Below are 11,506 nucleotides of genomic sequence, written 5' to 3' on the forward strand. Positions count from 1 at the left end.
GAGAGCCAATTTGACCAAAGCAATGTCTCACAAACAGCTGTGAAGTGAGTGACCAATTTATTGATTTGGAGGATTGTTTGAGAGGTTACAAAGGGAAATTGTCTTCACTTTGTGAATAGTGCTATAGGATCTTTAATGTCCACTTGAACAGGCAAATGTGACCTTGGTTTAATGACCTATCTAAAGGAATACACCTACAATAATATCATGCCCTACCAGGATTGGACTGGGGTCTCAACCTAAGAGCTTAAATGCAGGGTAGCATAAAACAATGAGATATTCCTTTTAAGGTATAATGTAGACCTGAACCCAATGTTAGAGCAGAAGTAAAGATAAGTAACAGTTTTCATTTCAGAGTCTGTACCTAAGAGTAGTTAGGTACTGACTAGGCTAGCGGAAGTTTAACAGCCTGGCTCTAGAAGACGTGAAAAGCGCTATATCAAATGCAAGGGTTATTATTATTATTATTAATTTTAATTGCTACATATGTTAGCTAAACCGATCTAATTTTTGGTAACAATTTCTTCAAACATAAAAATTACTCATCAAAAATGCGCATCTTTATTTATGAATGCCAGGCACATTTAACTAATAATATTTGCTCTAGCACCTATTATATTGAAACATCTCAAAGAGCTTCATAAGGAATTGTTGTTGTGGCTCTATTGTAAAGAAACACTACAGACAATTTGCACACAAGAGGTACCACAAAGAGCCTTTAAGTAAATGGTTAATTTATATGGACAAATGTTGGCTGGAGCACCAGGAGAAACTCCCTGCTTTTCTTCAAATAGTGTCATGGGGTCTTTTAACATCCATCTAAACAGTCATCCAAAGTTCAGCACATGTGAAGCACCTCTAATGTACTGCAGTAGACTGTGAGCTCGAAGTCCTAAAGTGAGCTTGATCCACAACCTTCTGATCCAGCAGCAAGAGCGCCGCTAACTGAGCCATTATTTTGCCACTGACAATGTGCATAGCTAATGGGACTTCGCATCAACAAAATACGTTAACAATTACAACAACAAAAACATTATATAGCGCCTCTCACACACAGAGCAGAGTCCCAGAGCGCTTGGCATATGCTAACCATATTTACAAAGAGCATGTATCTCTTCATTGGAATTTTAAAATGTTATCTTCTGTTCAATAAAAAAAATGCGGCGTTTGCCAAAAGATTGGCGGTCAATCTGTTGCACAGTTCTATGACTGAAGCCAATATGTTTTGACAAGCACTCTGTCCAGATTCATTCAAAATAGTTTCACACCCTTCATAAGGATGATTTCAGCTATCTTTGTGAACAACAAGGGATTGCAATTGCTTGAAAATAGCTTCTCCTGTGACAATGTAACATTGTACTTGGGCCATTTGCTGGCAAGCTCTTTTGTTGAGTCTGTCATCATCTTCGATAACAGAACTACAGAGAACTCTTAACTATGATACATTCTGCTTGATAATACTGCATGCTGATTTCACTCCCTTCACCTATATTGTACGTTACATTGTAATTTTTTCTGCCTGTGGTTCACAGAGTAATGAGTACCTGAATGAGTTTGCTCAGTCTATGAATCTGAAAAATATTGTAAAACATTTATCACTGTTTAAGGTGGATATATTTAGTTCCCTCCTTGTACCAAGGACATAGCGTAATGTTGTCCCATGGTACGTTTACTAGGGGTCAGCGAACAGGATAAGGTAGAAATGTTTGGTACAGTTCCAGTATGAAGAGGTCTTTAATCCTGCACTCTGAGCCAATCCACAATAAGTTTCTATTTTATGTAGCGTGGAATATGTTGAGCTTTAGCACAAAATGTGATTTTTATGGCTTTTGGCATAATAATGAATACATAAAAAGTCATTGCCAAATCTATTGTTTGGCTCTAAATGTCTCCAGATACAGGACGACTGTGCTAAAATGTGGTCTTTCAGATCCCCAACTTAGGGATTGGGTTATAATGGGCTGATGTAAACAATACTGCAGAATTTGGTTCCAGCTCACAATTGATGTCATCTCCAGCTTCCGATGCAGGCCTGAGTGTACAGTGCACAGGAAGTGGACTGATTGGTAGTCTAGGGCGAGCAAACTACAACAACAACAACAACAACAAGATTCCATTTATAGAGCGCCTTTCACGTCGGGAGGACGTCCCAAGGCGCTGGACAGTTGGGTCAGGACCCGAGCAGGGGAGAAATGGTCAGGGTGAGGGGAGGGAAGGGAGGGAGGAAGGAGGGGGTAGAGAGTCGAGAGGGGAGCTGAAGGTACGGTCAAAGAGAAAGGTCTTGAGACCGGCCTTGAAGGAGGAAAGGGAGGAAGCAAGGCGAAGGCACTGGGGGATAGAGTTCCAGAGCCTAGGGGCTGAGAGGCTGAAGGCCCGGCCACCGATGGTAGGGCGGTTGGGGCGGGGGATGTGGAGCAGACCGGAGCCAGAGGAACGGAGGGTACGGGCAGGTAAGTAGGGGGATAGTAGGTCGGAGAGGTAGGAGGGAGCAAGGCCGTGAATGGCCTTGTAGGTGAGGATGAGGATCTTGAATTCGATCCTCTGGGGGATGGGGAGCCAGTGGAGGCGAGCGAGGGTGGGAGTGATGTGGTCCGAAGCCTGGTGCGGGACAGTACACGAGCTGCAAAGTTCTGAATGACCTGCAGCTTGTGGAGGGAGGTGCGGGAAGGCCGGCGAGGAGAGAGTTCCCATAGTCCAGCCTTGAGGTGATAAAGGCGTGGACCAGAGTTTCAGCAGCGTGAGGGGTGAGGTAGTGCCGTAGTCTGGCGATGTTTCGGAGGTGATGGAAGGCGGTGCCAGTTGTGGCGCGGATATGAGGAAGAAAGGACAGCTCAGGGTCGAACAGAACACCGAGGTTCCTGACTGGCTTTGAGAGGTGGAGAGTGCAGCCTTGGATGCTGATGCTGTCAGCGCCTGAGGTGCGGAGGCGCTGACGTGAGCCAATCAGGAAGGCCTCAGTTTTGCGCACGTTGAGCTGAAGAAAGTTGTCTCTCGTCCAGGACTCGATGTCGGACAGGCAGGCTGTCAGGACATCGTGGTCATGGAGTTGAGGGTAGAGGAGGAAAGGTAGAGTTGGGTGTCATCCGCATACATGTGGAAGTTAACCCCATGTCTGCAGATGATGTCACCAAGGGGGAGCATATAGAGGGTGAAGAGGAGGGGACCGAGGACAGAGCCCTGAGGGACACCGCACGAGACAGTGCGGGGGCTGGAGGAAAAGCCGTTTTTGGAAACAAATTGAAGACGGTGGGAGAGGTACGACCTAAACCACTCAAGGACAGGGCCTTGAAGGTTGAGGTAGGAGGACAAGCGGTGGAGGAGGATAGCGTGGTTGACCGTATCGAATGCTGCCGATAAGTCGAGGAGGACGAGGAGGCAGAGGGAGCCCTGGTCACAGATGGTCAAGATGTCATTGGTGACCTTGACCAGGGCGGTTTCTGTGCTACGTGCAGCACGGAAACCCGACTGAAAGGGTTCGAATAATGAATGGGTGGAGAGGAAAGAGTGCAGCTGGGAGGCGACAACTCTTTCAAGCACCTTGGACAGGAAGGGGAGGTTGGAGATGGGCCGGTAGCTTGATAACTGTGGCCCATCAAGGGAGGGTTTTTTCAAAGTGGGAGTGATGATGGCAGTTTTTAGGGGAATGGGAACAGAGCCAGAGGGAGGGACAGGTTGATGATGTCTGTGATAAGTTGGGCAAGGAGGTGGAGCTGAGAGATAAGGAGTGGAGTGGAGATGGGGTCAAGGGAGCAGGTGGTGGGTTTCAGGGACAGGATGAGTTTGGTGACAGAGGGTGGGGAAACGGGTTCGAAGGTGTGTAGGGGAGGATGGGTAGGATTCGGAGTGTGGGTGGGAAGGGGTGGGGGGTGGGTGGAAGTTGGTTAGGGAGTGACCGCGGAGCGGATTCCCTTGATTTTGGATTGAAGGATATCCAGCATCTCCTCGCAGTGAAAGTTGGAGATGATCTGTGTGGGGTGGCGGGGGGGACGGAGGAGTCGGGATGTGGTAAAAAACAGAAGCCTGGGGTTGTTCTTCGCCTCCAGGATTATCCTGGAATAGAAGGAAGACTTGGCCAAGCCTAGAGTGGAGCGATAGATTTTGAGGAGGTCCAGCCCGATTTGTCGGTGGACCGTTAGGCCAGATTTGAGGCAGGTGCGTTCAACTGGAAATGCTTATGAGATAGATTGTGACTGACCTTCAACTTTTTACTTGCTACATCCATCTGGAAAGCAGAAGTGTACTGCACTTTCAGTAACCACAGATCCACAGGAGACCCATGTTCTAAATTCGTCCAATTGCATTTCACTTCCCTTTTGGTGAAAGTATTTGTCAATGGCTGATGTCTTTCATTTGAAAGACTTCTCTAATACGAAAGTACAAAAATCAAGCAGACAAATTCTTGTGAATTTTGATCAGAAATCACGACTATATCATCACGTGGTCAATATCCCAGCCATTTCCCATGCCAAATGTGAATAAGGATTCTTTATTTTATCACTCCCTTTATTTCAATATTCACTTAAAACATATAAAGTCACATTCTATATGTCCCGGAAAGTAGAATATTGGATATATCACCGGAATGAACTTACCTGCTCCACTCAACCAGCTGGGGCCCCATAGAGAACTCTCATAATGATAGGTCTGGTATCATGGAAAAGGTTGCCATCGCCCTCAGCCAACTGCGTATAGGCTGTTTTGACTGATGTGGGAAGATCTCTGTGAGTGGAACTTTCAGACTTTGTCTGATTGTTAAAGTCTGAGTAATTCAGGTTGTTAAAAGGAGCAAAATGAACAAACAGTTTTTCTTATAGACTAATACGCCCGTATATCAATATAATAATCCTTGCATCGATATAGCACCTTATCACGACTTTGAAACGTCTCAAAGCGCTTCACAGATTATAATATAAAGTGAATTGACTGTATATTTTGTGGGTGAAACGTAGCAGCCAATTGCGCTCAGCAGTGTCCAACAAACCGTCCTGGATTGAGTGACCAAATTATTATTATTATTTGTTTTGAAGGGTTTATTACACAAACTTATACTCTACTTAACGTAAAACCAGTTTTAACAAATAAACTGACAATTGTGGGGGCAGAACTGCTCTGTCACACCGACAGCTGCTTGTCCTGCACAGGCGCAGTGTGTATTTGTGTACATCCTCTCTGCCACAGCTCGCCCGTATGGATTCATGCCTACAAGGTCACCTTGTATATAGAGTCACTGAGATCTTTTCCTTTGTCATTCCAATATATCAGGAGTTAAATTGTGTTGCATGGGTTATCATGATGCACTTTCAGATTCTTTAATTAAGGAATTCCATTTGAAATGATATCAGACCCTATTAATTAATTTGAATAGGAATATGGTAAGAATCAATATCAGTCGTAAAGGAAGAATTAAAGAATTAAATAAATTGTAGATTTTATTGTATTGTTCTGACCTGATGGTAAATGGAAACAGTTTTTCAGACAAGCAGTGAATAACATATGCTGATTGACAGTGAGCACATATTATTCACTGCTTGTCTGTAAATTTTCCAACCTTTGGCAGTTTGTGCTTATTATAGTGGGAAATCCCATTTTAAGTGCAACTGATTAATTTACTGACAGGCGGAAATAATATATGCTTGTTGAGAACAGTGTTAAATCTAGTCCAGTTTTGCACCTGTCTTGTGCTTGCAATGTTAGTGTTCTCACAGTATTTTCTGCAGCGACTTCCTGCTGTAATTACTACTTTTGCTAATGATATTCAGCATTAATTTATTCTTCCTGATTTTCTTTTACTTTTTGGTGCTGTCTTCCTGCTTGAGCAATTGAGTATCATTTCACTGATTATGTAGTTGGTTTTCTATTAAGTTAATGAAGGAATTGCTTAGATATTTCCCTTTATTGCAAGAAATAATTTCAGTCTTTTTTGATTTGAGACTTCCTCTTCATATGAAAGGAACTATTTAAATCCAAATTGTCATTGGCCACTCTTTCGTTATTGGGAGAAAGCTTTCCTTTTAGTAATTTGAAGCATTCCTTGAGTTATATAAGGAACTGTCAACGACTATTTTTGCTTTCAATAAGCTACGGGTCAGTTGGAGTTTAAATTACGCCATTTCTTGAAATGATTTTTAATATCATTTTTGGGTCATAAATGAGACTCCTTCCAGTCATCGGAAGTTCATTATGCTGAAGCAGGGGGAGCTCTATTCTGGAAACAGAACAGGCGAGGCAGAGTTTCAGCAAACCCTCAGCCCAAATCTGCAGGTTTCTCAACAGGCCTGATCATTATGATGGAGTTCGGGAGAGGATACACCTGTGGATCGATCAATTAATTTATTTATCAACTAATTACTTTAGCCCATTTTTCAATGATTAATGATAATAATAATCCTTGCATTTGATATAGCATCTTGTCACTGCTTCGAGATGTCTCAACACGCTTCACAGAATATACAGTAAAGTGTATATTTTGTGGGCGAATCGCGGCAGCTATATGCACACAGCAGTTTCCCACAAACAGTCGTGGATTGAAGTGACCAATTTTTTATTATTTTTTTGAAGGAACTATTACCTCAGGAAAAGTGATCCACCAATCGACTAACAACCGGCTTCCTACTTAGTGCTACGTGAACAAAAGTGTGTGGATTAAGGAAACTTGCACAACGTTTCGCCCTGCTGGGAATCAAACCCAGTTCCTTTCACTTGCAAGGCAAATGCTCTAACCACTAAGCTGCAGGACTCCACTAATTACTTTAGCCCATTTTTCAATGTTAATGAACTCAACACAAGTCACAATTTTCACCCCATAAAAGAAACCTCGTTCATCATTGTGAACCTCTCTTCTTAACATGGAGCCTCAAGTTTTGAGTTAGCATTATTGTTCTTTTCCAAATCCTCCCCATTGCTTGACAATGACTATTGAAGGTTGTTTTTAACCAAACTGCACGCAATATTCAAATATAGCCTTACCGCTGACCCAAACAAAGTTCAAATCATTTATTTTGACTTATAGACAAATATCTTCAAAATACAGCCTAGTACTAAATCAGTATTGTTGACAGCAGCTTCACATAAACTGACAACTTTCAAAGAATGATCAGTAATCATATTCATGATCTATTGCATCTAGTAAATTTCTGCTTAATTTTGTACACTTCTCTTATTCCTGTATTCATTATCTCACATGTAGAAACACAAAGCAATTATAAATAGCACACTTTGTCTGTAAAATGCACTGTTACCAAATTAAAGAACTCAGATGGAAATTCCACTAAGTTTTAGTCTGTCGTGCTATTTAGTCTTAACAGCTAGCATTGTGCAGAATTGTAAAAAAATTCTTAAATTCAAACTTAATTTTGAAGCCTTTTTAAATCAGCTTCCAAAAAGAAGACTGAATTTAAAATGTTTCCATAATTTTACATTTTAAAATTAAAGTAGTCTTACAGACAGAGATTACATGGCATCCGATAGATCACATTTTCCACCCCACTGAGCAGATTCCCTTTTGGCATTATATAAAATTTTCAAGTTTACTGAGCAGAAGCCATTGCAGTTGATGTGGGTGTACTGTTCTTACGCTAGAATCAAAATAGACATTCAGTACTTATTAAGTGGTTTCCACAGTCCTCTTTTCTGAGTTCTTTGCTGAGCCCTGATTGTCCACATTAACAAGTTTATATATGTTGTAAGCTTTGTATGACTATCCACAGGTTCATTTTGGTACTTAGCTCATCCTGGAAAGCAAAGGTAACCCCAGATTCCTTTACTTCACCTCTGCCCAGCCTCCTTTCAGCCTTACCTTTGACTCCAGTAGTGCAGAGGTCATTAGACTACATAGTGTCCAAAATAAATAAATAAATAAATTATTTGATTGTAATAAATAATTATTTGTGTAATAATGGCTATAACAAATGCAAGGATTATTATTATTAGCTGATTGATCTCTGCTTTTCTACCAATTCCAATCTGAAAAAGGACTCCACACTAATAATTACCCAGCACTAATAGACTGTGTTGATTCCTGTGAATCAGTCTATATTTGGAAACCAGTTGTAGTTAAGGGCTGTTAGAAAACCAACTTCAAAAGTTAAACTGAATTTAAGAGTTTTCTGTGTCGGTGCAGGTGGATATCAACAATTCCATCGTTAAGAAAGAAAGTAAGGAAGTCATGAATTTTTGGTCCTGATGTTGTGGCCGCAGTTTGTTAATTGGTGTTGTCAGTTCAAGTACCTACAGTGAGTTCACCCTTGGGCTATTTACCTTTCCATCAACCTGCCCTGTGCTCCCATTGGATTGTCTTAAATTAATCTTAAATTTGAAGACAAAATTGAATATGGCCAAGACAAGATAAAAATTCTGGCCTGGAAGGATTCTAATCTTAGTACTATGGAAAGGTTCAGGATTTGCTGGGGGTCAGTCTGAAGCTGATTTTCTGTAAATTCTTTTAGAACTGCAGCAAAACAGAGTTTGAAGTTAAAACTGAATTCAACAATTTTCCAAATTCTGAAATGCTTAAAAAAATGAATCCAGATCCAGATGGAATTTTTCCCCTATCTTCTATCTTTTTTTTATCTGACTGTTTACACCATACCAGCTTTACTCCCAAACACCATCAAAACCTGGTTTAAAATAAAACTGAAAATATCTGGCTACAAAATAAATATTAAATTGGAGAAAAAGCTACTAACTGTAAAAAAAGGAAATGGGGTACTTAAAGTGAATGAGGCATGGTTCTTGTTAGAAATCCAAGAGTCTAATGAACCAAACATCATGTTTTTTTTCCTAATACTTATCTCTTTATTCCTTCATTCTGAAGTTTAGTAATAAGGCAAGTCGTGAATGACAAAGCTTTATTTTTAGCACAGTATTGTGACAAAGAATTGGAGGAATCAAGAATATCTTTTAGCAGACAAGACTTTTAAAATCCTGGGCTGTCTTGCCTTTTCAAGCTGATACCTTGGTTCACATGGAGTTCACAACTTCAGTTTGACAGTCTAGAGTTAGCATTCAAAGTAATAGTGAATCAAATAGATGTTGGTATTCTTGATTTTCTTTTGTTCTGTATGTGTTATAGGTTTGTGTATCTCACAACCAGGTGATGACAGTGAACTAGGAAAGCAAAGGGTTCAGCATGCGAGCTCCCCAGTGATGTTGTTTGTTCAAACAATAGGGGTTGAAATTTCACACGACTCTAGACCTTCAATGTTTTCTAAACATTTCAGTGTGCACATTTTTGGACAATTCTTACTCAGTCTTTATTTTGAAACAGATTGGTTTAAGATTGGTGAAAAAAACATTGTTAGAATTAAGACTGAATGTAAGAATTATCCACTGTATGCTGTGAAATAAAAATCAGTTATTTATTTTTAAGCATTAACATTTTCAAAAACATATTTTCTGAAGATCATTAGTTTGTTCATTAATGCAGAGTTCAAATGCAAATGCTGGTAAACGTAATTTTTAAGGTGGAGAATTTCACTTTAATTGAATTCTGCCTTCATTTCAAGGACAGATATGATGGTAAACTGGTCTAAATGCCTATTTATTGTGAAACCTGTGTTCATGTTAAGCAAAAGATGTCATAACATATCATAAATGATTCCTAAGTTGCAATGTTGTAGTGCAACATTCTGCTCTGCTGAGCAAAGGATGCCATAATTGTTCATTGTATTGTTAAATGAATAATGTTCTCTTAGCTCTCCTTTTTGAACTTCATTTGACTTTTGTACCGATGACATCCTAATAAGAGTGCATGAAATGCATTGTGAAAATTAAGCTTGATCATCACTTAAATTAAAATTACTGAAAATGTTTAAAGTATAATTGCTATTCGTATTTAGCAAATATGGATTTGATTGAGTTCAGATTCCCAGAAATCATTCTCAAGCTGTATAGTGCTCAGGTAATAATAATAATAATCCTTGCATTTGATATATATCGCGCTTTTCACGTCAGGAGGACGTTCCAAAGCGCTTCACAGAACACACTGTAAAGTGAATTGACTGTATATTTGTGGGAGAACGCGGCAGCCAATTGCGCACAGCAATGTCCCACAAACAGTCATGGATTGAAAATGATCAATTTATTGTTGTTTTTGGTTTTGGAGGGATTATTATTAGGCGTGTGGAGTAAGGAAACTTGCCCAAGGTTTCGCCCTGCCTGGAATTGAACTCAGGTCTCTCGCTTGTAAAGCGAGTGCTCTAACCACTGAGCTACAGGACTCCATGGCTGTATGACGTATGGCTGCATCTGGAGTTCTGCAAAGAGTTATGGTCACCCTGACATAAGGAACATGCCCAAGCCATAGAGGAAGAGGAGAGCAACAAGGATGATCTTCAGCGTTAGAGGAATAATAATAATAATAATGCTTGTATTTGATATAGGGCATTATCACGTTTTTGAGACGTCTCAAAATGCTTCACAGAATATAATGTAAAGTGAATTGGCTGTTTTGTGGGTGAAACGCGACACGGCACACAGTCGTGGATTGAGTGACCAAATTATGATCATTATTTTTGAAGGAATTATTACTTAGGAAGTTTTTCACCCAAAAAGTAGCGGAAATCTGGAACTCTCTCCCCCAAAAGGCTGTGGGTGTGGATCCATTCAAATTTTCAAGACTGATATGGATAGATATTTGTTAGGTCAGAGTATTAAGGGATATGGGGCAAAGGTGGGTAATTGGAGTTAAGGTACAGATCAGCCATGATCTTATAGAATGGCGGAACAGGTTCGAGGGGTTAAATGGCCTACACCTGTTTCTATGTTTCTATATTTCTAAGATCTTCTTGATCTTGTTGATTTTGTGATTAAGTAATGTAATCAATACATTACTTTAATATAATTAATATAATTTATTAATAGCAATTGTTGCCAAAATAATATATGGCTCAACATGGGTGAAGGCAATGTAGTTTTGATTCCATTGAAGGATTGTGGTATTTAAATAATGCACAATAGCTAGTGTTCTTACCCCATTAATTGCAAATGTCAATCTTTGTGTATGACTGTAGGACAGCAATGTATTACAAAGAGTTGCAGAAACTAGTGCTTTAATTCTTGACTTTTCCCTCCTAATTGTCTCCTCTCCTCTTATAAAGGCATTGACTTTCCACAGCCTCCAGCAGTTAACTTGAACTCATCCATGGTCATTATTTATTTGCAATTAGTGCCAGCAGGCTATTTAATTGCTGGAATCAACAAAGCAAAGATCAACATGTCTTCACCACACACATACACATTTTTCAGGAGGAGCCATTAGATAGCAATCCAAAGCAGGAACCCTGACTGATTTTTACTGGAGACACTGGCTCAGAATTTCATTTTGTCTTAGCCTTAAGTCTCCTTGGGGGTAAATAAGTGGGGTTCTCCTTAGAGATGAGGTGACGTGCTTTGCAACAGAATATCAGAATGGAATTGAATTCGCTAGTTCGGGATTTGGTGATGGAATGTGTCGGACACCTGGCTGACCAAACAAAAAAGACCACTTTGTCTTAAAATGTACCCTTAT

General features: G+C 40.2%; 1 non-coding gene across 1 annotated transcript; it reads right to left on the reverse strand.

Annotated features, from left to right (window-relative positions):
* Positions 1 to 10,146: 10,146 nt before the first annotated feature.
* trnav-uac lies at positions 10,147 to 10,218 on the reverse strand. The gene has a single exon. It is a non-coding gene; the product is annotated as a tRNA-Val (tRNA).
* Positions 10,219 to 11,506: the final 1,288 nt, after the last annotated feature.

This window comes from Callorhinchus milii, unplaced genomic scaffold (assembly GCF_018977255.1).
Source record: "Callorhinchus milii isolate IMCB2004 unplaced genomic scaffold, IMCB_Cmil_1.0 Scaffold4, whole genome shotgun sequence".
NCBI lineage: Eukaryota > Metazoa > Chordata > Chondrichthyes > Chimaeriformes > Callorhinchidae > Callorhinchus > Callorhinchus milii.